Consider the following 27,726-nt stretch of genomic DNA (forward strand, 5'->3'; position numbering starts at 1 on the left):
GTATTTCTGCTCACCCTCAGCAGGGACACAAGCAGAGGTCTGACACCTCCCCAGGCAGAACTTCAATCCATCCCTGGTGTAAAAATGCCAGCTAGATGCAAAGGCTGAAAGCTCATTTCTCAAAAGTGTCCAGCACCAGCTCATGGGCAAGCAAGGTAGAGGAAATGTTTTCCGATGCTCCAAATGTAGCTGTGCCTGGTGGTGAAGAAACCCACACAAGGGTTTCCCTCCCTCATCACTGCATTGCTAAAGCATCGTCCTCCTGGAGTCCTGTAAACCTCGCCTCCCTCCCACTGAGAAGCAGGTCCTGCCCTAGAGAGGTGATGCGCTCCCTCCTGCTGGGCCCCTGTCCCACTGATGGGGCTGAAGGTGTGAGGGAGTGCATGAAAGCAGCTGCAGCTGCAGGGCCAGGGGATGAGACAAGCTATTGAGGTGGGAAGGCAAGAGAAAGTAGGAGAACACCAAAATGGCTGGTCTGTTCCAAGGAAGAGCAAAGGATGATATCATTGAAGTCAAAGTCCAAGGCTGTTGCTTCCTGCGAAGTCATTCAGGGTGACAACATCCCCCCCACCAGCCCCTGTGGGAAGCAGGGTGGGACCCAGCAGTGTCTGGGTGGGAGGAGCATTACTTCTCACTGCATGTGTGAGTCACTGGCTTTTGTGCCACAAGATCTCCCCTGTGCCACAAATTCCTTCTCCGGGCCGCCAGCATTCACACTGCATTGCAACCTCCTGCAAATGGGGGTACGATGGGAGCGATGGGCCCAGCCCAGGGCAGGTGTAAAATGCAGGTCCAAGACCTGCTCCTCGTTTTTGGGAAGGCGAGGAGTGTGTGGGACAGAAACCAGAGGAGCAGCAGGACAGGTGCCTCACTCCCAGAAGCACCAACATGGCACAGGGGTGGGAAAGCCACATGCATGTGCTCGTTCCCCTCTCTCCTGGCTGCATTTCACTGCAGTCTATATTTGGAAATAACCAATGTAATATTAAAAATATAATGTGCTTCAAAAAAGAAATGCAACCTATATAAAGCAATTTTTACATTGTTATTAGGCTCTCTCTCTTCTGTGTATCAATTGCCAAGAAGTACCAATATGAGACTGTAATTTATATAGCAATATATTCAAACTTCATGCATCTGTTACCTCTAAGGGAGGTAAAAAAATTCAGGATCAACTTCTACTAGCTTTAAACGAAGAGTGATTCATTCTAGAAACAAGTCTCCATTACAAAACAAAACCCATGAAAACCTGCTGTGTGCCTGATTTCTTGAAGTAATAGAATGCACGTAGGCCAGCACAGCAATGGAGACTCCTCTGCTGTAAGAGGAAAAAGTAGCAACAAAATCTTTCTGTATGCATATCGAAAATATACTGATATTCCAACACGAGCCATACACCCTCTCTTGTTTTATCAAGCTTCATTGCCTTCAGAAATATTCCCTGAAAAAAGACATTTCTTGTATTTCTGGGTTATATATTAGAATGTGCTTAAGTCATCAGTTCTGCCTACAGGATGAAAACAGGAGGGCAAATTAAAGGCATGAGATCCCATACCAAACCCAAATCCAGTAACAAGTATCTGATCATTTAGTATCTAAATGATCAGATATTTGATGTGCTTTGTTGTTTAAACATTACCAAAGCAGGAGTTGCTCACCAGAGGATCATGTGGCATCGTACGCTCCCCTGTCACCCCATTTTCAAACTGACAAGCCGGATCAGCTCAGTCTGTCCTCCCAGAGATGCCCCCAACACAAGTACCTCTGACTCTACATACATCTGAAACAAACTCATTCACAGAGAGGAGGGCTTGGCACACACCTAGTGTGAAGATCAGCCCTTACACCCTGTCCCCTGCCATCTGATGTGGACCTGCCTCACTGCACTGCCAGGCACTGCAGTTATGCTTGTGGTTGGGTCTAATCAAGATAATGAAGCCATTTACGTGATTAGCGTGCTTCTTGCTACCTGTGATTTCATCTCGTTCATGCACAGCATTAAAGAGCACTGCAGGACACCATGGGGACCAAATGGCTGAGCTGGGGTGCTCAGACCAGTACTGAAGTCTCATGACTGGGGCTCAGCAGAGCTGTGGCTTCAGTCACCATTCAGCCATGGGACCCAAGACCATGTTGACTCAGAGGAGTCAGGCATGCTACTTTGTCCCAAGGATGTCACCTTCCCTGGCAGCGCTGAAAATATGGACTGCTTAAACCATGGGGAAAGAGGTGGCTTAGAACAGTTACTGTGAAAAATGGAGTAGGCTGCTCTGCATAGCTCTGTCCAGGGGTTCACATGGACCTGCAGAGCACTAGCACAGGGTGATGCTGGCTGGTGCTTTGAGTGAGCTTGTGATGACCAGGAGGTGACCCAGATGTAATAATATACTGCGAGCTATGCACACATAAACAACAGAAGTATGTTTAAAAGTTTTTGCATTGAAGGTTTACAGTATCATTCTTAGAGGCACTTTATTCAAGAATTCAACACTTGGCCATTTTAAATTCATACTATTAGTATTAACAAACATTAAGTTTTAGAAGGATGAATTTTTAAAAGGAAAGGAGACTATTTTTTCCATCTAGTCCGGATTTTTTTTCATTTACACAACCAAAGTAGTTTAAAAAGTCTTTGGTTCATAAAACACAAAAGGTCTTCTAACCAATTATAAACTGTGAGATCATCATCCCTGCAAGTGTTCAAAAGGCATGTGGATGTGGCTTGCAGGGATATGATTTACTGGTGACACAATGGTGTGGGGTTAATGGCTGGACTTGATGACCTTAGAGGTCTTTTCTGATCTTAATGATTCTATGTGTGCCTTTAACAAGTCTTAGCCTTTATGCAAGGCTGGGGGAAGCCATAGATGACCAAGGAAGGTGGGTGAGGCCTGTCTTGTTTGGGGGCTGCAGTTCCACTGCCCCACCGTGTGACACAGGACATGTTGTGGTTGGTGCTAACAGAGGAGAAGAGGGGCAGCTGCCTTGCAGCACGCACATGCACACCTCTTTTTCACACTGCCTTCTGTATCTGTGCTGAGACAGTACATCTGGGGTGGTAAGCAGCCAAAATCCCAACTGAAGGCTTTCTGAGCCAAAGATGCTGCCTCACAAAGCAGGGGAAAGGCCAGCCTGTGGCTGAGGGCTAGAGGGATGCAATGGGCAGTTCTCAAAATGTGTCAGAGAAGGGGTGTGTTTGGAGAGCTATTTGCTGTCCTCATTGGTATTGCACTGTGCTAGGAGAATTAAGCAGTGTTTTAAGTGATCTGTTGGCACAAAAGGCCAGTTCATGTGGACCTTAGCCATTAGGCATCACTTGTGCTCTAACATCTGCCCTTAAAAAAAATATAAATTCAGGTAAGCAGCCCAAAAGTGTTGGTCAGTGCAACAGGGAGTGCTGTCTTCTGTCCATATCCCAGCCACTTTCCTGTCCTAAGCTGGTTACAGCTGTCAGAACAAAAAAAAGTTCCTCAGAAAGTTTACAGGGATGAGAAAGAAGCATTTTGGATGACAGCGAGGAGCTTCTTCCAGCACAAACAACACATAAGTGCTTGTAACAAAACTGAACAACTGAGTGATGCTGGGAGAAAGGGTGGGAGGCAATCCTGCTTGGGCAGGCATGGATGTTTTGACAGTAGATGAGAGATGATGCCTGGGAAAGGAATGGAATAGCACTGTAAGAGAGGAGGGAAGCTGATGGTGGGGTGGATTGAGAGAGCTGGCATGCTCAAAACAGCAAGCTAGGAAAACAAGCTTCTTAGCAGGATCTTGATGGATATATTGGTAGGGAAATAACCTTGCAATAATGGAGACATATGAAAATCTGGCTAAGACTATTAGGATAGAGAATAGCCAGACAGAAATGTGGAAAAGTTGCATTGAAATAATCTGCAAGATGTGGATATTGCCTGGATATGAGGGCCTTTAGTGACATTCAACATGAGGATGCTGCCCAGACTGAAAGTGAAAGGATGAAGATGTTCGCCCAATACCTGAGGAAGATGCAGTTTAGGGGGAAGACTAAAATCTCTGTTGTAGGCATTCTGAATTTGTGTTGATGGCAAGAGTAGAGACACTACTACTATTAGAGCAAGTAGGTTTGAAGCAGAAATGCAGCTTTGTATATATCAGCCACAGAAAAATACTTCCTGGGGTCAAATTTATACAAGAGATACCACTCAACACTGGTTTCTGAAGTCACTGTATCTCCACCAACCATACTGGGAAAAGGCCACCTCCAAACACCAGGCTCGCCCTGGCAGATACCAGCCAGACTCACCATACCCTGAGTACCCAAATGCACCATGCCAAGGAAGCCAGTCTGCATCAGTCACATGTCAGGAGCCAGGACATGACCATTTCTGTAATTTCCAGGGCCACTCCTCTAAATACCACAGACGGAGATGTGAGTCTGGGGAGAGAAAAGCTCAAGAAGCCAATGTTGGGATTATGCAACCATCAGCAGGAAGCAAGATCCTTTTCCAAGGAAATGAAGGCTCCATTCCACCTCCATAGAGAACAAAGGGGAATGGGAGTCAGATCTGATGGTACAGCCAACTCAGAAGATCCTGATGTAGGGGAAAAGCTGACAGCAGAATCAGGGGCAGTGAAAATGCTGAGAATGTGCAGAAAAATAAGTCTTTTGCACTCTCTTCACTTCCCATTGAGATGCATTTCTCTCTAGTCTAGGCTCTGGCCACATTTTTGATTCACAAAATGTGAGACAGACTGCATGCATTATTTCTTGGGCTTGCAAGAAGGCAATTGTCCCTATCTACCACAAATAAAAGGAGGCATTTTTTGGCACCTTCCAACCACAATCCCACATTCTCACTAGCTAATGAAAATAACCTTAATAACACACTCTGATTTACCAATCACACTCTGATTTATCAATGACTGACTTACTGGGCTGGGTTGGTTCTAACCATACCTGTTGCTCTCCAGTAGTACCTGCTGTCAGCGATTGAATGACGGATGCAGACCGGCAGGAATCTGAATTGTTTATTCCAAGGAGTGAGTTGTGTTAGACACTTTTCTAAGGCACAGTATTTCCTTACATGGCGTGACCTATCCCGTGTTGCCACATCACAACACATTTTCTCAATGTCCTTTTATGGGGTGGTCACTCGTCCATCATCTCCCGGCAAGCTCCTCTCCATAGGGGTCTGCCCTGTGACACCTCCTCCCCCCAGGGTCCCGCGGAGACAAGCCTCTCTGTGCCACCATGTGCTCCTTTGTGCTGCTATGTGCCTTTGCAGGCAGGTTTTACAGCTCACAACCCAATTCTCTCCTATAATTCCCCATCATTCCCCCTTTTCTGTTTTATACATGTAAGAATTATGACAGTGAATAAACAGATAGAACTTTGAGAAACAACGTAAAGTTGTCTAAAACTTTTACCATCACTCAGAGTCTGCAACTGCTGGAAGGTCCTGTTTCATAATGAGGACTTAGAAAGTCTTTCCTAGGCAAGACTTTTAAGTTTACTTTGAAAGAGGGTCCAGCTTTTGTAAGATCAAATTAGTAAGTCAAAATGACTTGATTACACTTTTAGGGTAGAAACACCTGGGTTTGATGGTAAAATCCCATCAGCCAGAGCTTCAAGCCTTGACTGACAGGATTTCCCTAAAATGCTTATAAAATTGCTTGAAAACTTTATTAATATCTTGTGATCATTTTGAATGTGATTGAAAAATTAAGAGCATGTAAACTTCTTTACAGTCTTTTGCAGGGGGCACACCCCATCTCTCCATTCCCCCTTTTCTGTTCTAACAATATGTAACATCAACATCTTTCAACTTAGGAAATTCAAGAGAATGTGTAACATAACATACAGTTTTCTTACTATGAATAGTAAAATAATACATCTAGTACAACAACAAGTGTGCATCAAGTAAAACTAAGTACGGTAATATTATCAATTGCTTAAATACGTCCCTGTTTCACAGAATAGATATAAATCTAGACTTTGGAAAATTATAATAACATTAACTCTCTAAGTGGTTTTAAAAGATTTCAAAAGGTAGCAAGCTTAATTCTTGCTTTAAAAAAATAGCTTACAAATTAAAATTATTATTCATCACAAAAAGCAATCAGAACAATGCAGGGGGGTCACAAGGTAGTGTGGTAAAAAAGCAGTCTTTGAGATGTTATGGATTAGCTGCAGGAACAACATGCTTAGCTTGCAGCCATTCCCGCTCAAGCTGGTGCAAATGCTGAATGCTGCAGGACTCCCCCCCCCCCCCCCCCCCCCCATTCCTTGAGGAAGGCACTATGGGTCCACTTAGTCTTTTTTTCTAGCACAGCATCAGCTCCCGAGAGTCTGCAAGGAACGGGAGCCCTGGCTGTAGCAGGTCAGGCGGCTGCGCGGGTCCAGCGGCAGGCAGAGGTCTGCCGGCCCATCTCCTTATTTCTCACATGCAGAGAGCCACTCGCAGCCCCCACCATGTGCTGAGCGGAGCCGCAGCCCCGCCAGCTCCCAGTGCTGCTGATCCTGCCTGTCCGCAGTGTGGGGGCGGCCGCCAGGTGTGGCCGCGGTGCTGCTCTGCCACGTGCTTGCCGCTGCTTTTTGGCTTTTTGGCTCCACCATGTGCTCGCCCAGTCGCCGGCACTGCGCTGCCATGGCCCTGCATGCTCTCCCTTCGCCGCGTCTGCTGCTGCCGCTGCACTCTCGCAGAGGGCTAACGGAGAGGGAACATGCTACCAGGACGGGACCCCCCCACTCCAGCCACTCGCCGGTGACCCGGCTCCAGCTGATGCTGCATGGCACGGGGCGGCATGTGCTTTTCTACCATACCGTCTGGCTTTCCTTCGGAGTCAAACAGGCCGGGGGACAAAGGGCCATGTTCTGGTTCTCCTCCCACAGCTCTGACATACTTACAGTCGCTTGCTGGTGGTGCAGGGCTGCTGCGGTGGCTCAAGCGGCTTTCTTTGTCTGGTCTCTGGGTGCCGCCTGTGCTGTGAGCACCTTGCACACTGCCCTCCACAGACACAAAAGCTCCGTCAGCACTGCGTCGCCACATGTAACTCAGTTCCACAACGCATCTGAAGTGTCCCATGTCCGAGGATTAAAAATATTGGTCCTATCTAAAGTTGAATCACAGTTCTTTGCCTAGAACAAGAGTCTGTTCAAATCTGTAGACTCAAGTTTCCTGCCATGTTACTTTAAAATCCGTTTTAACGTATCTGAGACGTTCTGTGCCTGGGATACTCCATCTCCTACATCCCCCATGGCTCACCTACAACTTGCAGGGATTAATCGCTGGCCAGCGTTTCTGCTTCTTGCAGCCGAACTTCAAGTCCCACGGGGCTCAACAACGGACGCGCAGATAGGCGTATAACAAATTCCTCACACGGGGCACCATTTGTCGGTGATTAAATGATGGACCCAGACGGGCAGGGAATCTGAATCGTTTATTCCAAGGAGTGCCTTGGTTTTACACACTTTTCTAAGGCACAGTATTTCCTTATATGACGTGACCTATCCCGTGTTGCCACATCGCAACACATTTTCTCAATGTCCTTTTATGGGGTGATCACTCACTGTTCACCTGTCTGTCAGCTCCCGGCAGGCTCCTCTCCATAGGGGTCTGCCCTGTGACACCTCCTCCCCCCAGGGTCCCGCGGAGACAAGCCTCTCTGTGCTGCCATGTGCTCCTTTGTGCTGCCATGTACCTTTGCAGGCAGGTTTTACAGCTCACAACCCAGTTCTATCTTATAATTCCTCCTACCTGCAAGACAACACACTGCCTTCCTCCATTTATATGTAAGCTTCACACAGACTGGTGTGGATGGTTCTTCTCTCCAAGGGCAGGCAAGGGAGCACAGGAGAGTCAATAAATGAACCTCACCAAGCTCATTTGGAGAGTTGCACAGGGAAAGGTTTTGGGAAGAGGGCTAGAGAGTAAAATGGTCCATAGCAAGGCAGAAATGTCTTTACAGGTGAGACCTCTACACCTTCTGTCTTCCAAATTCAGATGGTGCAGGATAAAGCCAGACAGACCCAAGAGACAGAAATCTGCCAAGAGAGAGTGGCAATATGGCCCCAGGACTGATGGCTGGTTTTACACAGGAACACTTGGTGGCACATCTGGTATTAGTAGCAGGAGCCACCTACTTTCAAGCCTGTCAAAAAAATATGATTGCTTCACTCTGTGTCAGCTGTTCTCCTATACACAAGCATTGACATGGTTTCCTAGAAGATGAACAAGCCTGCCTCCTTTCCACATAACTTCAGGACTATTTGTGTTTCAAAGAAGCCAGATAAAATGCACTAAAACCAAAGAGCATAAGTACATTTGGAGCACAAACCTCTTTGTGGCTTCAATGGCTTATCTGTGCACTGGCATACACAGTGCACAGCCCTCTGGTTGTGTCCACACCAGGCACAGACTGATGGGCAGATTCTGAAGAGCTGTGGCGTGCTCTTCCCTCGAGTCGCTAAGCCAAAAAACCTTGAATGTGTAGGGTGGCAAGCACAAGTCATCAGATCAACGCCTTAAACACTTCAGTCCCATATGTGAAAAGCCAAGATCAGTCTGCTGTATTCCCACCAAAGCTCCTCAGAAAAGCGGAGTAGCATGTGATCAAAAATAATTAACCTAGTAAGCAGAAATTCATAAACCTCCCCTCAAAACCTCTATTTCAAGAGTTATCCTTCAAACCTAGACAAACTGCAGAATGTTTTCCTAGGGGCTATCATAGTAATATATTACAACTTCTATTTATTGTAAAATTTGCATAATTGTTCCAGAAAAATATCAATTGCTGACACAACATGCAAGAAATGATAAAAAAAATCATTACAAAGTGTTATTCAGCAGAGTTCAAACTGTCGGGAATTTTGGATGATGCATTTCAGCTGAGAGTATTTTAGTACATTTGACCATCCCATAGAATTGTTCATCAACATTTTTATCTATTTCTCTCTCACTTCTGCATTTTGGTAATTTTACAGGATACACAAAAAGGTCTTTAAGACATGTATTAATACCAAATAGTGGCCAATTTCTTCATAATAACTAGGTACTGCAGGGGTGTTGTACCACATCTTTGGAGTGGTGATGCCTGTGATGGCTTCCTGAACATATACTACATTTCAAAGGAGTTCTGCCTTTCCAGAACTATTCTAATCAAGCAGACAAGGCCACCAACTGGGAAGGGCACAGTGACAAGTGGTTCTCTGATGTAGCAGGAGGAGCACATACAGGTTGCAGTAATGTAACTAATTTTTAATTTCATAATTTTCAAACCTTTTTGTAACAGTTCCTGTTCCCCCAGTCACATCCACTGTGCCTGCCATGCCCATACTTACCCCCTGCCAGCTACCTCCATCCTATCCAATGATAAATGGTAAAGAAAATACTTTTGTTTACTGAAGTATTTTGTTTCTGGTCTTACAGAGACATTTTTAATTGCTCCCACACACAGTTCAATATTTTATCAGCAATGTTTTATCTGGCACAGGAAATTCAGACAAATGTCCTGGAGGCATCATGGAGCCTCTGTAACTGATATTGGATAGCTCAAGTTGGGAGAAGAATGTTACTGCTGAGTAGGAAACCCTCTTGTATCATCTCATGTGCCTAACTCAGCTTGTATATTCACAACTGACTTCCCTTTTCCAAGTAATCACACATTTTATCAGTCTTCACCATGACTGCACATTTATCTATATTTTGAAGAACCAGCTGAGTGTCACAGCATATTTCCAGCTATTTAGACATATTCATGAGGCTCCTCCTGAAGGCCCACAATTAGGCTGGAGAGCTGACACCCAACCCCTCTGACAGATCGCTTGAGTACATTTGATGTTGTTAACACTGCCCAGAATTCTCATTATGAGATGCCACAGTGAGATGTTTAGAAGAATGGCAGCACTTGTCCATTTGGACTGCAGATTCCCATTCCAGCCACTACATGCTGATTTTTTTTTTTTTTTTACTAAACCCAAACTATTATTGCAGTTTTGACATAAACAAGACAATGAAAAAGCTGTTTTCCAGCATTAAAATTTCACATAATTTCTCCCATAAGACTATTACCCCTCCTGCCCTTCTGGCTGGAGATGGAACCCATCTGGAGATGCCAGCACCAACCCCATAAACTCCGGGTTGCCTGCCACCTATGGAGAGCTCCAAATCCAGGCTGCCTGAAAAACCACACTTGCACATTCTTAGGAAAAGCTGCAAGGTCTCAACAGCTAAAGGTTTTCTGGGAGCCTGTCCTAGCTGGGTGGATGCCTGCTCCTGTCTGCTTCCTGTGCCGTCCAGATGCAGAGGTTGGTGACCTCTCTGGGAGCACTTCCACATGTACAGAGAAAACCAGGCACTTCAGGAACAGCCAAGCCCCTTGGAATCAAGCCCTGAAAATGGGAGCTAGGAGTCTCTGCCATGTCTTTTGCTTGACCTGAAAGCTCCTGAAGGATGAACCTGTCTGGGCACAGCTGAGGAGGGGCAAGTGCCAGGGCCAGTGAATGAGTGCCAGTCAGAGGGAGTGACAGCAGGAGCGGCAGGGGGAGTGACCCATTTGCAGCAGGGGATGAAAGGGGATCCTGGAACATCTGGGCAGAGGGATGCAGGAAAATGGATGGAGGTGGGGACTACAAAGGAGATGAGCAGGCTGAAGAGGAAGTCTGGGAGTCAGAGAGGAGTGGGAGGAGGGGCAGGTTGAGGAGGAAGGATCACCATGGGGAAAGCAGGCTTGGATGCAAGAGTGGAATGTGGTGGGTGGAAAAAGGTGGACATGATCTGAGATCTCACTGAAGCTGGTGGAAAGATTCCCCTTTTGAAGAGAGTAAAGGAACAAATGATCTGAGTGGAGGAATGCAGAATCCCCAAAATAATGAAGTACAAGCACGAAGACTACCTAAAGCCATATCTCCTGACAAAGAATCATCCAAACATATGGTGAAAGAGAAGGAGATAAAGGAATTAAAGCTCCTGAAATGCAACTCCTGGATTTTTCTTGTGTGGTTAAAGAGAAATTTCCCCTGCCAAGCACAAGATAGGAGGGCATTGATTACACTGATCCACAGCTCCTCATCTGCCTGGCCAAGAGATAGGGAGAAGATACCATTTGAGAGAGGGGTATTGCAAGCATAACTGCAGATGCACTGAAGCAGACTTAATGGAGGGAGGGTGATGGGAGTGTGGCACACACCCTGACCCATGCAGGAGGTCTGACCTAGCAACCAGCCAGGCAGAGCTCCTCACTTGCCCCAGTGGTGCTTGCTCCCTCCAGGAGATCTCCCAATGATTCAGGATTCCTGGGTTCCTGCGGGCACCCCCAGTGCAGGGGAAGTTCCTGCCAAAGTTACCAAAATCAGGTTGTTGCAAGGCCCTACTTCCTCAAAACCGAGGCTTGAATAGCTCCAGGGCCAGTGGAGTTGTGTGGGTTAACACACACTTCCCCACATGCAGCATGTCACGCATGGGAAAACTGCACAGCTGTAAATGGAAACCCTGGTCCCCAGAACTTCTGCTCTTGAGTCCTGCTTCTTCCCACAGTGCCAGTTCAAAACTGGCTGTTAGATATTTCAAACATGAAGAAGATGAACTGCTTATTTTTTAAAAGTGCTTTCTGAGAACACAGTGCAATTCTCTCATGCTTGGTATACCAACACTCAGCTATGGTTTATTCAGCTGTATTTGATTGTTGTAATAAAAGTTATTTGTAAATTAACATCTGGCTCATGTTAACTCCTACCAAAACTCTCCAAAAGGAGGGTGGTATTATTTCCTCCAAAATATCACAGATCTGATTTTATTTCCCAGTCCCCTGAACAATATCCATGCCTTGCAGCTCCACCTGATGCAGTGTTGTGTGTCCAGTTTGTCACGAGACTGTTTGTGTCCTTTCCCATCAGCTTATTCTCCAAGACAATTATAAAATGTCAGACCTCCTCTCATGATACTGCTTCCTCAGTCTCTCGCTATCCCTCAAGCCTGGTTACAGTTCCCATATACTGAATTATTTCCTAGGAGTTAAAGCTTTCTTTAAGCAATGGTCAGAAAATCCTATTAATCATGTCTGTGGCAATCAAAATTCCAGTCAGGGAAAGTGAAACATAATTACTCATTTTCATCAGGCAAGCTGCTGCCCTGCACCTGAGTTTATTAACCAGCCGGCATATCTGATCAGGGGATGGAAAAACTCCTACCAGATGTCAAAGGGGAGAAAGCGGAAATGTGCCCAGCTGGTCCTCGACTTTCTAAAACTCTTCCCTGTCCCTGCTCAGCCTTTCACAACTAATTTAACACATGCTATCCCAAAGGGCAGTGTGAGATGCAGGCTGCTTGTGCAGCAGGACAAGTGTTTTTAGCAATAAACACCTCTTTTCTGGCCTCAGAAGGGGCTGGCAGTGCTGTGCTCTTCACCAGACAGAGTCCACCTCTCTGGTGCAGGTAGAGCAGAGGGGCAAGAGCCTGACCTGTGGGACCACAGGGCACTTTGAAAACTGTGTACAACCCTGCATTTAGCATCATCCTTATCTGTTGTTGTTTGGGAATTAAAAAGAAACAGAAGGCAAAAGATTCAGGGTAAAAACCTGGCCATTTAGGTCAGTATTTTACATCAGGTACATGATCAGTTGCTTTTTTTTTTTTAATTGCTTTTTTCTTTTTAAAAGAGCTAAATCTGGCCCTGATAAATATTCATATTCTTTTCACTACTAGAAATGATCCTGAGGCTCAAACTTTGCATCTTATTAGCTGAAGCTGTTAGTCTAGTTAATAACGATAACTGGGCTAATGGAACATGTACCTGAAATAGTTATCGCTCTCTCTTGGAACTGAAAAGGCCATTTTGGAAGTATAAATGTTTTTTGATCTATCAGGAAAGGCTTCTCAGAGTTCCTGGATAATGGCTGACTGCAGAGGAGGCCTTAGACCGCCCACACAAATGTATCTTGGTGTCAGAATCCAGTCCGAGAAAGAAAGAGAACAAACACGAAAATTGACTGGTAAATCTCTTTAAGATGACTGGCATACTGTTATGAATTTATGAGAAATAATTCAGAACATTTAAAATAATCAACCAGAATTCAAGGACTTCTTAGCAAAACAGAGGCACACTTTGAGGCTTGGATATTCACTCACCCAGCCACTACCTCATCTGAACGACAGTGAGGGTATTTGGATTTCATTTTTGTTACTGCTAGTATGATATAATGACCCACTGCAATTCACTTATCTGAGGCCTTTGTTTATCACGGATTCACAGAGTGATTTTCTTCTTTAGAAATGGAAACTATCAACCAGTCAGATATACCAGAGATAAAGAGCATATGACAAAAAAGTGAAACAGAAAAAAAATCAGTAACAAAAGCCCTCCTACCTGCCAAAAGCCTTCCTACCTGCTGTTATGAAAACCATGTGTCCTAAGATTTTTTTTAGCAGCACAATGGACTAATTACAAATGGCTTTGGTAGCACATACATTATTCACATTATTGGGCATAGGATAAGAATTAAAAATCACTGCTAAATTAATTTCCTTCCCAAGATGAAATGAGAAGTTGCTCGGGGGACCAGGTGATACAGAGAATTAACAGAGCTTTGAACAAATGAGAAAACAGAGCAGGGAAACAGAAAAATCAAAGGGGTCTAAGTATTCATCAGCTACCTTAATTTAAGTATGAAACCAAAGAGCTGTGACAGCCGACACTCAAAGCATTGCACAGGCCTCAGGGGTGTCTACTTAACACAGGGAGAGCAGTTCCTGGCTGGGAATGGTTCCTCAGGGCAGAGCCAGGTTTGGTCCAGAGCCAGGGCTGGTACTGGTGTTTAAGAGATGGGATGTGGAAAGGAACAGGCAGTATCTGGGTTAACTTATGCTTGTTTTATGCTGCACCCTTCCCCACATTCCCTAGTGCTACCATCCATGGCAAGCCAAGCAGAGGGGATTGCCTCCATCCCCCAGACCATGTCCCATCCCACCAGGCTGATGTCCATTCCACAAGGTGCTCCTGGGGTGGGTGAAACTCACTGCTGGAAGACCAGTCTGGTAAGTCAGAGACACTAAAGTTCTTATGGATCTCTTACCAGATCCACAGGAGTCAAATGCGTTGGTTTTAAGCCCGTGATGACAAGGCAAGGAAAGTTCTTGTTCTTTCCCACCTTATATCCAGCTGCAGGGCTGGCACCTGGAAAAAATAAATACTCCTTGTGCTTATGGGGTCTCTCAAAGGAGCTGGCTTTTCTTAGAATGGGGGAAGCCATTCATATCAGATGAAAAAGGAGAAGCAAACTTCAGCCTTGGCATGCAGAGCAGCCCTTTACCAACACACCTCCTTGAAGTGAGAATACACTTGAGAACAAAGATGATGTCCCTTGCAAGCACAAGAACTTCATTACTGTCTGTGTTCCTCCTACAGGAATCTCTGTGTGGCCTCTTGCCCTCTTTTTTGACCACAAACAGTCTGGACACAAGATGCATCATTTGCTCTTATGCCCACGTGGTTTCAGGTGATATCAAGAACAACCACAGAGAGGTCGGGGAACCTTCACCCCCGAGACTGGAAGCCCACCAACCATTCCCTTTCACACACACGGTGGCTGTGTTATGTATATTCTGTATTTTCCATTATTCCTGTATGTTCCGGGGTGGGGAACGCACACGCCTTCAGGGGAATTGGAAATCCCTTTGACCATCAGCGCAGGACAGGTTCCCAACATTTTGTGTTCTCTCCTGGGTACCCCAGATAGGAATCCCATTTTCCAAGCACTACTGCTCAGCTCCCTCATGGAGGCAAAACCCAGGAGAGGCTGGCTTGGTGGGAATGCCAGAACCCTCTGGGGGAGCAGGACCTGCTCTTTTGTCTATCAAGAAATCTGAGAACAAAGGAGGTGAAGGATGGGACCATTTGCAATTAGAAAATGCAAAGAGGGGAAGAACTAGCTTTCCCACCATACTGATGCCCCACAGGCATTACAAGGCAGACTAACTTTCTCCTAGACTTTTGGCTTCCTCTGGCCCACTCTGCTGCTTTCAGTCTATAGCTTAGGCTCTGCGCTTCACATAAGCAGGGGAAAACAAACCTCAAGCAAGGGAACGGTAGTCAAAAATTGCATGTTTCCCTACCTCGAAAGGCACCCTTAAGCATCTCTACATGAATATACACACCTAAATATATTTTTGTCCCCTGCCTCCCTCATTCTCTCTTGGGCATCTATTTATGTAAGAAGGGTGACAGCATTTAAAAGAAGAGCTAATTGGCTCAGACACAACTGGATGCTGCATGAGGAAGGGCACTCATCTCTGCTTGACAGATCAAAATGCTTCTGCTTTCTGTTGCATAAAACATGCATAAAATTGGTCAGAAAAGAAGCATGAGATTACAAACAACTCAAGAAGTTGCCACAGTCACGACGACTAAATAATCAATTTGTTGTTTATGCAAGAGATGAGCACAAACCCCAGCTCCACTCACATGAGAAGGAATGCACTGAGGAGTGCTGCTGATGCCAGAATACAGGTGGCATGGAGACTTGCCCAGCTGCCACCCATGGCTCAGGGCAACCCAGCTTTCACCCCAGCCTGGAAGAAAATGAATGATCTACTTTTACAGGAAAAATTCAGAAGTCTTTAAGTGTTACTGAGAGACATTTTTTTAACACCACCCACATAGCTTTCATTTTTGGTAAGTCTCAAAGTAAGAGCCACTCCAAACAAAAGTTTAACAATCCAAATTTAGATTTTCTAAAACCTCTTCCCTCTTTGCAGTTTTTGTGGGCACTTTGCTGAAGTGTATTTGCTTCAAAATGTGCTTCAGTTGTTTCTTAAGGGAGTAAGAGCCATCCCTCAAACGTACTGCTGAACCTTCACAAAAACTGCAGTTTTCCAATAGAAAAACCCCAGCTGATGTAGATGGAGAGTTTATTGGGTGAGAAAAATCAAGGTTGGTCACAGCTGGCCTTTGGCTTGAGCCTGCAGCCCTGCTCCAAGCCCTCCACTGCTCTGCAAGCACAATGGGCTTCATTCACCGCCCACATAACGTCACTGAAGTCAGATAAATCAGCTCAGCTTCTTCTAAAAAGAGCATAAACCATTTTTCATGTTGCAATTCCAAGAGAAAGAAAGGAAAAAATGTATTGGGCTCCAGACACTACGCACAACTGAGTCTCACTTTGTCTGGAAACAATACAAAATTCACATGCAAAGCATAAGGAGGACACAAAGGGCCCTGTCAACCCCTACGAACTCGCAACCGAGGGTTCCCCTCTGAGCCTGTATAAACACCATATGCACTGCTAGCTCTGAGAAATCCTGGGGACAGCTATGGCTGGATAAGAACTGCTGGGTCAGAAGATAATCCAGGAGAGAGTGAGACAAGCTGATGTGTTAGACAAAGGCCAGCACAGTCCTTGCAACAATCCACCACACGACACAGTGCACACTGCGAGGAGCTTTGCTGAGCTGCTGAAGGCAAAACATGGACAAAAGATCAATTGAGCCCTAAATAATAGCTCTCAGTGGAGAGCCAAATCTCTGTGCCTTGAAGAGCAATACACTTGAGTGTGTCAGATCCCTGACAAATGCCAGTAATGCCCAAAGAGGCAGGAGGTGAGCAGAATTTGCTACCCTTCAGGAGAAAAAATAGGTATTTAAACAGTATGATTTAAAAGGTAAGTACTCAAAAAAAAGACATGGTACCTATGATGTACAGTGAATACCTACGTATATGTTGTACTCACCTGACAACAGCAGAGCCAAAACCCAAACAAAGCTACCCCTCGAGGCTCTGAGCTGGTCCCCATCAGGTTTAGCTTTGCCAGGACACTATGTGGGACTTGGAGAAGCTGGTGTGACAGCCTTTCCTACCAGAAGCATGTCTTGTGCTCAACATTCCACAGCTCATGGGCTGCAAAGGTAGAAGGAATCATTTCTACTACTGCAGAGACATTATTTCAGACCTCTCCATGGGTCTAGAACTTTGTCTTGAAGAGCTACACACAAAGACTCCAGGACTGTGATCTAATTCCTGCATATATTAAAAACAGGACTATTCTGTGGCATAGGCAAAGAGGCGGAAAAACTCTAAAGAAAGGCTGGATTAGGACCCTGCCATTCACAAGCAAACGAGTCATTGCTAATTGCTTGTAATCCATGAGTCCAGGGGTGCTCAGGGAAGGGTGACTCTCCTCCAGTTTCTTGCTGACCATTTATGTCATCCCAAGTCACTGTGAAAGTATAGTGTGTTCAAACTGGAAGCTTCAACAGCACAATCATTTCTCAAGTGTGTCAGCTCTCCAGATGAGATACATACCTATTGTCTCTTACCTTGTCTGTACATGGTTCCCACCTTATCTTCTCCACACGCCTTAGTTCTCATGGACAAGCAGTTGGAAGTGTGACATGCAGGGACCAACAGCTGCACTACCTCCTACAACTTGGACTGCACCTACGTGGTACAGCCATGCCCTAACTCTCCAGGCTGCCAGATGAGACAGAAGTCCCAGTGATGGTGGGAAGTGCTGCTCTGTCAGCACAGGTAGGCTGAGTACCTGTGATATGCAGGGTGCTGGTCCTCAGAGGCTAGAGGTGGACTGCTGGTAGAGATCAGTTCTGTAAATGAGACACTACCAGATGAGTAGTGAGATCTTCAGATGAAAAACTCTACTCTCCTTGAGGCCTACTGCAAATCAAACCCAGAGCTGTGATGCCAGCATGTATCACAGAATCAACTGAGTTGGAAGGGACCCTCAAGGATCATTGAGTCTGACTCCTGGTCCTGCAGAGCACTATCCCCAAGGGTCGCACCATGTTTCCAAGAGCATTGTCCAAACACTTCTTGAACTCTGTCAGGCTTGATGCTTTGATCACTTCCCTGGGGAGCTGTTCCAGTGCCCAACCACCCTCTGGGTGAAGAACCTTTTTCTGATATCCAGCCTAAACCGCCCATGACACAATTGTTATGAGGCCCAGCAGTCCACAGCCTGGAGACTGGCTCAGGTGCTACTGCCTCCCAAGAGCTATGTTTACTGTTACAGAAAAGCCTCTAAATCCCTGAGACTTGATGGTACTGATGGCTTCATATCAGTGGGCTTTCCTTAGCCACATGGAGATGATGCACATGTTCACTCCTCATCTTCCACGTGGTTATCTAATTTGCTCTGGAAGACAGAGGGCAGCCAGAGGACTTCAGAGATCATCAGATCTCATACAAATCAAAGCAGACTCACCTAGGAAGTTACAAGAGCCTTGAGAACTATTTCTACCTTAATTTATAGATTGTCAATGTCTGAATAAGATTTTCTTGCTGAAAGAGGATTCCCAAAGTATCTTCTGAACCAGCTGAAGGATCTCAGATGAAAATATCTTTGGTTAGTTTTGGGTTTTAGAACTCAGAAGAAGGCTTTAAAATGGTAAAAGACATGGAGATTATGGGTAAAGGATGGAGACCAGATCTCCCTAAGTTCACAACTACTTGTAAGTCTTGCAGAGCACTAGTCATCCAGCCCTTCAAAAATAAGCTACGCTCAAAACTGCAGAAAGAAGAAGCACATTGAGGCCACAAAAAATGAAGTGTCCTGAAGTGTCCTGGGTAATCAGAAGGTATCAGAACTGCTGAATGTATTGATGGTGTTTGCCTGTCATGGGACAAAACCAAGGTTAAGCTCTGAGTCCTTGGAGATGTAGCTCCTGTCCCCCACAAGCCAGTAACATGATAAAACCATTACTGTCCCACTACCGGTTGCAGAATGAAAGAGTTAACCTACGTTAAATTCCTCTCAGCCCTGGAGTCCTCTGGACTCCTAAACTTTCACCTCTACTATTCAACTTTCACCTCAACTATTCAAACCCTTTGAATAACATTCTGTAGCATCTCCTACCCAAATTCTACATCTCTGTTGTGGGACAGAGTGAGCAAAACTAACCCATGAATACCCAGCCCTTCTGGACAATTTGCCATTTACTTCATCTGAATTTGCAAACTTTGCCAATAGTGTTTCCTGTGTGGTCAGCAGAGGTTCCCTGTCTGCAGGTCACAACTCTGCACTCCCCCAGACCTTTTCACTCCAGCTAGTCCTGTTAGAAGCATGAGATTTACATTTTGGTAGGGACCCGCTGTGTTTACACTTTTCAAGTGGTTTATACGTTTAAGGCAGGTTATTGGGAACCTCAAGTGTCAGACAGATTTAAGAGCTCAGTATCACAGTGGGCAGTGGAGAGCACTTCGAACTCAATCAATGCTGACCAAAGCCTTCTCTCTGAAGATGGTATGTTTGCTTTTGGTGTTGGTCCCATGTGAAGTACTGAACTTCCAACCTTATAAACTGAGAGTTTTGGAACTCCTGATCTTCTACAAACATAGCTTGCTTTTTAAGTGCAACTAAGATACAAAAGATGAAGCTTTTGAATCTTGTATTGGCAGTTTTATTGCTGAGGAAGTCTCCAAAAATGCAGTTTGTTCAGCTGGAGAGTTCTCTGCTGATTTTGATGAAACTTACTAAGTTATTCAGCATTAACCTAACATATGCCCCCCCCCCACAAAAAAAAATAAAAGCTGATAAAATATTTTAAAAATTTCTGCTGTGACCAGAGAATGAAAATACATAATCTTATGATGGTTTTTTTTGGTCAAGTTATACAGAGTTTGCAGTGGTAGAATTACTTAAATTTGAGGATAATTTTTGCAAGCTTATATTAGGAAAACATAAGACTGAGAGTAGACCTACAAATACATCCAAGCTAAAATGAGATCCCAGAGACTTTGCAGTGCCTTTTCCACAAATCTGAGTCACAATGAGCAAACCTCTGACACTGCTTTCTTTGAAGTATTGTTTTACTAAAATAAAAAATTAAAATCCATGTGCTTCCTTCTATGATGAATTATTCAGCCCCTACAGAAAAAGGGACAAAGGGAGGAAAGAAGAAAAAAGCTGGGAAGCATATAAATATCACTCACAAAATGCAAGAATAAATCTAATAACTTTTGGAATTTCTGTGGAAATATATTTTAATGTTCTTTTCAACACAGGAAGCGTGGCCCCCGTTCACATTAAATAAATGTACATAAAAAAGATACCAAAGCTTCTTGTGCAGCTGCAGTGCAGCAAGCTGCAGCCATCCATCATGCAGTTGCTGCCCAGGGGGAACTGCCCTTTTATCCTAATTGTGTGCAGGGTTGTTCAGCTGTCACATGTGACTCTGATAGCTGTTTCTGCAGTTTTGCACACATTTTGTATACAGACTTCTGTAAATGAACCTCTGGTCTTCATTTTTCTGCTCTGCTCTCTTTTAACAAGGTACAGTGTATCTGCAAGAGGGAAATTGTGTTCTCAGAATTCAAGCAGGCATGGTTCATCTTGTGCACTGTCAGAAGGAAAAAATCTAAACTGGTATTAAACCCTGTGAAGTTAAACACTTTTGTTATCAGCAGTTGATAAATGAAAGACATTTATATTTTACAGCGCTGATACAGATGACTTCGAGGCTTTTCTCCTCAGCTACAATGTCCCAAACAGTTATTTCTAATGATCATCACTTTAAAGTACAGCATTATACACTTCCCTTGGTACAAATCGATTTTATGTAGAGGTTGATGCTTTCTTTCTACTGTTATGACCAAGTTTAATTCAAACGTAGTAGGAACACAGCAGGAAAATGCACTGCTTCAAATACAACTCCTACTGCAGAGCAAAGTAAGAAATTCAGCTTATCTTTCTATTAAAGCAGATGAGAAAGAGCAGTCAGTATATGAACCTTAATATGTATGAAACTCAGTAGAGTGTCTGTAGATGACAGCTGTATTCTGTTCACGAGGCAGTGCTGGATGGGAGTGTTTTGCAGTGGTGTAAGCAAACCCCTGTGGCTCAGTGGTGGTGGGGACACCCTTGGTCCTGCCTCTTCCACCAGTGCTGCTCTGGAGCAGCCACCTGACAAAAGGAATGGAGTTGGAGGTTCACTGAGGTCACATCCACCACAGTTAATTAGTCACCCCTGCCCCTTCCTCTGGAGTACCAGTCACAGGCAGGGTCCCTCTGCTCACATCCGTCATGTTCTGAGCTCACAAGGGCAGAGGGCTGCTGCCCTTCTGGGCTGCAGAGTACTTAGCACCATCACATGCAGTCCACCTGCAACCTGTCCCTCCCTTTTCCAGCTTAAAAAGTTAAACTTGGTCAGACCTGAAATTCAACTTTTAGTGGCTTCAGAAACAATGTTTTTCTAGTTTGTCAGAATTTCTTGATCCTGAGTAAAATCCACAAAAAAAAACCCCAAAATTATGTGTCTTGGTGTGATGCAGGAGGAGTTCAAACAGAGAGGAGCCTCCCAGTTCTTGCCCAAAGCTGGCCTGGCCTCTGACACTCTGGACTGAAAACATGGCAAGAGGCCAAATGATATTTTGTGAAAATATGCAAGTCCTTGGGAGATGAGATAAACAACCTTTTATAATAGATTCACAAACATCTTCCCTGGAGAAATGACAAAGCGAATCCTCATTTTGAAGAGTGGAGTATAAAAGATAACTTCTTGGAGGTCCATGTCAGTCACATTGATGAGAGGAAGATAAATATAGCTACAGAAATGGCTGCTGTACTCCAGCCCATCAGATTGGCAGTGGAAACTCTGCGCGGCCTCCCTTCCATCGTCTCAGAGCTGATGTTTACAAGGAATAAAATACATAATTAGGCAAGCAGTTGGCGAAAGACATAATTTATCATATTAAGCAATTAAGCAGCACTGGACCTATTTGGCTACTCTGAAAAATCCGCATAATGAAACAGTGGCACTTGACATTACAGTTGAACTTTCCTTAGGTCTAATTTCATCTGCCATTCATAGTGACAAAGTTTTTTGGACCGACCCAGTTGGGAATGTGGGCAGCACAGATGCAGACCCTGTCTGTTTGTCTCCACAAGCAGGGCTGTGCCAGCCTGGAGCAAGTGCCTGGGCACCAGCAAGGGCTGCGAGCAGGAGCAGAGCAGCCCATTCCTGTGCTGTGTTTGGAGAGCTGTGCCACCAGCATGACTATGATTTTCGTGGTCTGGGGAGGTCCCTGTGCAGCCACCACTTCCCTGCTACGGGGTGTTCCCTTCCTGGGGTCATTCCCTGCAAGTGTGCCTCCTCACAAGCCTCTCAGCACACGGGGTGCTGGGGAGGATACTCGCTGGTGTTCGATTCTTTGGCAGTGCAGGGGAGAGGGAAGGTAGACCATGGTCTCTGCTGGCCCAGCAGCTCTGGTGGGGTGGACTAGCTCTGGCTCAGCAGCAGCCACCCCAAAACTGTGCAGCCATTCTCTATCGCTGCACACCGCTACACACCATCATGTTTATATCTACAGAGGCAAACTGATCCCACCTTAAGTGGGCCTGAAACCTAGTTTAGGGAGAGAGAAGGACAGTACTCAAAACATCATAGAAATGCATTTGTTGTTTGCTTTCTATCTTTGTTCTTTCAGTGAACACCAGTATTTAACTCTAATGGAGCCATTTGTTTCTCTCCATGATCCCTTATGATTTTGGAGCAGAGAGAAAGAAATCAAAGCACAACCACAAAGTTGCATGCCCCTCATTCATGCACTTACGAATGCTGCCAGCAATTTCTCTTTTAAAAGACAGCAGCTTTGATATCTAACATTCTCTAGTTAAAAAATTATCTATTAAATGTAACTTTCTTCTCACTTATGCTGTTCCATCCAGTTTAGTTAACTGAAGCAGGTGGGTTAGTTTTGCTCTCTGCCTCCCCACACTAACACAACAGTTCTTTGTTTGTAGTCTCCATTGTTGCAAGCTCAATGTTCGAATAAACTGTTCATGCCTGGAATTGTTATATGTTTGAGAAGTCTTCTGTACACAAGAGAGCTTGGAAACCTTTATAAAAACCAAAATGTATCATTATTTTAATCAATAACTATCTAGTATTGGCAGGAATTTTTAAAAGCTAGTATTTATTTCAAGAGTCTGACTTGAGATGCTGTAATGGGCTTTCAATTACAGGAGCTTTGTATTAGGTTTAACTCCACAATCACTCTTCACGTTCCCTGGTCATTACTCCTGAGATGAAATGCTGAGGAGATGGGGGACCCCCTGTGTTTTTGCCTGCAGCAGGTACCCACTATCAATACTGCTATTATCCCTACATACACAGCCAGAAAGGATTTTTTGTGCTGTCAGCAATCTGCACATCAAAACATGCTCAGTGCAGAACGAGAGTTAATGAGCTGCCTCCTTTGTGAAATTTTATCAGAGATCAACAGACCTGGGTATATGAAAGGTCTTTATGAAGCTGAAGGCAGCAATGGAAAAATTCAGATTGAAACTGGTTTTTTAAGCAACACTTCTGCTGTTTGGATTTTCTGTTCCAGCCCTTTCAGGGCTGCTTAGTCAACATAAAACCTCAATTTTTGTCTTCATTTCTACATTTTTCCCCCTAGAAAAAGGAGTAACATGAAGGCCACACCAGAAAAACATAACCTGCAGCTACCATATTTGCCTGCAAACTCCTTCTCAAAGCTCACCTTGCTGTGATGTCTCCAAAACATGGCATGCCTAGTCACTGATACACCTAAAGTAAAATTGCTACTTGCTCTTCCTAGTGTTTTGAACCTGTTGTCACCACTATTTCCAGGTTAGATACAGCTCTGCTGCCCAGCATGCCAGATGTCTGACCAACAGGCTGTTTCTCAGGGCAGAAGCCATTGCTTATGGAAATGCAGTGGGAGCTAAACACCCTGGGAGTGCTTAACTCATGTCTTAAAATTACATCTTGCACTATTTTGCTTCTCTGTGCACCTGGGTATATTTCTCACGTGTCCCTTTCCTTGGGTGCTCAAGGACAAGATGCAGAGGGATGGATGATGGGGGGATGCTCCCAGTGTTCACCCAGTGATGCTGGGTGTTTGGCAGGGCTCCTGGGAGGAATCAGACCCAAGGTTGTGTTCACACTCTGAGAGGATGCTGGAAAAAGCCGTAAAAGGGAGAAACATGTCCCACTAGAGTCTCAAAATTAACTGGTTTTGATGCAGCAATTTTTTTTTAATAAGAAGAATGAAATAATGATTCTGAAATATTGTATAGCTCTACAACAGCTCAAAGGCTCTTCTCAAAACAAATCTGATGCAGTGCTTACAAAATGCTGACTTATAGGCTAAAAGGTGATATCATCTGGTTTGGAGCATGTACACCTCCATGCATGCACTTATTCCAGGAAATAGAAGTCAAGGCTCAACCTGAGAAGAAACAACCATATTCCTGCACTTACTTGATCATACAAGACTCAAAAAACATCTCTTCTTTGGAAAAAGATGACCTAATTTTGTTTCTTCTGTCTTACAAATCGACTCCTCCTTACAGCAGGTCTGGAAGCTGATGAACACCGTCTTCTTGGAACTATGAGAAACCCTTTCCTCCATGTGTCTCCTTGCAGTAGGCAAATCTGCTGCCTGAGATGTGAGACTGAATAAAAGCTCTAGGCTGGTGCCGCTGGAAGGATGTGCAGTTTACAGCATGGATGTTTTTCTGCCTTGGCTTTCTGAGCCAGTAAGGGTGTAAGATGCACCAACAGGACAAATTTGTCCACTAGCAGAGTGTCCCAAAAGGCTGGCACAATGCCTTCAGACATCCTGATGCTTGCCTGCATCTAATCCATACAGTGAGATACATCTCTACATATCTATCTCCCTGTCGTTTCCTGAGCATATGTAACCCTGCAGGCAAACCCACAGCATGCTGTGGCCAAAAGATGAGGTTATCATCTGCAAACCCATGTCCAAGAACACTGCAAGAGCTCTGGTCTCTCAGAAACACCCAGGCAAATGTCTACTGCTTGCAAGTAAATAATTTTCCTCATTACCATCTCCAAAAACTTATCCCTGAAATAAAAACCCAACTTGTCCTCCAACAAATGCCTCCTAGGCCCAAACACATCTCTCACACATGCTGGTGTGGCTGGTATGACTCCATGGGTTTATATAGGGTAAACCACAGATCTTAATCAACTCCCCTCTATCTCAGCAAGCTCTCACTCCTGATAGGACTGACCTACCTTTACTGCACACACAGCCAATGCCTCTGCTGCTCTGTGCTATCAAGTCTACACTTCACTGGAGTTTATCATAGCACTGAGATTACAAAACCCTGCAGCTCCATGATGTTGTACCAGGAGCCCCCCTGGCCTGGCCTCCACAATCTCCCCCCGACCTGCACAATGGTTCCATCTCCTTTTTATTCCCTCAGCATAACCCCTGCTTCTATTTTTCTCCTTCTTAAGGGATCTCTCCTTTCCATTGAAGCCATACACATTTTCTGCCCTAACCAATCTGAATGTCACGGCTTCTTTCCCCACCCATCCTAGTGTGTATGCTGGAGGTCTGTTTTAGGGAACATATTTGGGAAAACACTCACCCGAACCTGTGCATTAATTCCACGCTCATGGGAGGCCCTTTCATCCTAATGCATCACCATCATGAACAGTTAATTAGGACCTCGGTGTATCTAAAAAGTGGAAACATCTTTTTGTTGCAGAGTAGCAGAACGTGTGTCCCTTATTTCAGTTCCCTGCTATGCTCCTTGTCCGTTTGCAGATTTTTTGCTCTGTGTTCCCCATGTGTTAGTGATTAGCTCTGCTGTTACACCCAAGCTAACAATTTCGCTGTTAAGGCTGAGATCTTGTTGGTTTGAGCAGTGAACCAGGATGCCACAGTAAATATATTTGCTAAACAAGCCTTCTTAGTTTTTTTGTTTAAAACCAGAAAATCAGACACGTAACGAAGTAGTTAATTAACATTTGAAACATATTGTTACCTCCATCTGGCCTGAGGATTAGCCAGTAAGTGGGGTCTTGCCAGGTTGTTTCCACTACAATACAACTGATGATACGTCAAGACTTCCTTGGTGCAGCAATGTTTATTTATCGTATGAGACTACACAGTGTCTTGTTTCCCTGAACACACAGGGCAAACAAACAGGAGCAGGTTTCTTGCTCAGCAGCCCAAGCCTGCCTTTCCAGGGAGCACTGTGCCCAGAAGAAGCTCTATCTCTTGGCTTGCTCCCAGAGGCTGCTCCTGGATCTCTTACTACAGCCTTTCAGTGACTCCATGACAAATACATTCCTCTGGAAAGTTGAAGAGCTATTTTTAAAACCCCTCACACACAGCTGTAATCAATCCATCGCCTGGCCCGCCTTTGCCAGGACCTCTGGGGAAACCCTCCACCCACACAGCTTGGCTTCCGCTCAAGCCTCACAGGCAAGGCCAGGTGCTATTCTCTAATTACACAGAGGTGTGTTAATTGTGGCTATTACTTAGCCCACATGTGTAATACTCACAGGGCTTTCAGCCAATCAAGAGAAGAAGGGTGTGATGAACACCTTGCAGTGTGAGGTGCAGATAAGGCACCAGACGTGACACATTCAGGTGGATCTGTCCTCCCGTAAGGAGCATGTGAGGACAGCTCAGGAATTCGCAGCTGATCCCCTCCCAAAGTCCATATCCATATTCAGTTCTGTGGCACCTGGGCCATCATGCTGGTGGCCCAGCAGCTGCAGACAGCCAAGTAGGGGTTGCTGTCTGCCCCTCCTGTTGTACTTACACCTGCCTTGGTCCTTAGCCCTACACTTACTTGCACTGCTCTGCAGGCCCATCACCTTTCAGGGCTCTCCAGCCTGGACCACATCTCTACAAATTCAGATGAGCCCCTGTTTGGTTTTATTTCTGCAAGTCACACAATGAGAAAGTAAACTGTGGCCTTGTTTATCAGAGCAAATTAATACTTTGAAACAATTTCATAATCAAAAGTCCTGAAGGTCCCTGAGAAGACAAAGCATTCAAGAAAATAACAAAGATTTTGGAGTCAGGATAAATCAGTAAGAAAACACTAAGAGACCACTGTAGACCTGCCTGGGGAAACTTCATGTCTCCCACAGTGGAAGAAGGTGTGCAGGGGTGTCTTCGGGTGACTTTATGATGTGTATCCCATGTCGCTGCCCTATGCCCAGAATTTAACTTTGTGCCTTTCTATGCCTCTAAACTGAGCCTGAGAGGGGGAAGGAAAAAAACTGAGCAAAACAAAGCAGTTTGCAGCTTGTTCAAGGTCATGCAGAGATAGCATTTCTTTTCCAGCTGCAGCAGGGGAGGGAGGAGGCACCCGGCTTTCAGCTTTCCAGTCAGCTTTTGGCCAGTGGTTCAGCCTCTTTTGCTCTGGAGAGAGACTGAGAGTTGAATTTTTTTTCCCCTTCCCTGGAATTTCGGATTTTCTCCCTTTTCTGCTAGACTGCTTCAGTATTAGAACACATCAGGAGGACTTTCCACCGAGCACAGAGGGCCTGGCCGTGGGCCAAGCCCCAGCTCCGAGGAGACCAAAGGGAGGACTCTAACACTTTCCCAGGTTTTTTCTCCACAGCGAGAGATTTTATTATTTAGCATTATTTTCCTTTTCCTGTGTGTTTGTTAAATAAATAGTTTTATCTCCTTCACTTTCCTTCGAGGAAAATTTATTTTTCCCGAACCTGGTGGGGGACCGGTGGTTGTGCCTTCCCTCAGAGGATATATTTCTAAATTTGGCCAAACCGGAACAAATTTAGTGGCGCCCAATGCGAGGCTTGAAGGAAAGTGAAAAAACCTGTAGTAATTACATTTTGGTTTGAATTTACTTATTCTGTGTTGGGGTAAAGTAGTCATCATGCTGGTTGAGTTCATAATGTCTCTCTGGCTTGATGTACTCATGTCTTTCTGGTCCTTAGGCTTCATTGAGGTACTAGTACTTTTTTGGTCCCTAGGGTTGTT

General features: G+C 44.9%; 1 long non-coding RNA gene across 1 annotated transcript; it reads right to left on the minus strand.

Moving 5' to 3' along the window:
- Nucleotides 1–19,988: 19,988 nt before the first annotated feature.
- LOC138105984 (uncharacterized) lies at nt 19,989–26,031 on the minus strand. Its single transcript, XR_011148845.1, has 3 exons — nt 25,748–26,031; nt 25,349–25,438; nt 19,989–21,602 (listed from the first exon to the last, which is right to left on the minus strand). It is a non-coding gene; the product is annotated as an uncharacterized lncRNA (long non-coding RNA).
- Nucleotides 26,032–27,726: the final 1,695 nt, after the last annotated feature.

This window comes from Aphelocoma coerulescens, chromosome 2 (genome assembly GCF_041296385.1).
Source record: "Aphelocoma coerulescens isolate FSJ_1873_10779 chromosome 2, UR_Acoe_1.0, whole genome shotgun sequence".
Lineage (NCBI taxonomy): Eukaryota > Metazoa > Chordata > Aves > Passeriformes > Corvidae > Aphelocoma > Aphelocoma coerulescens.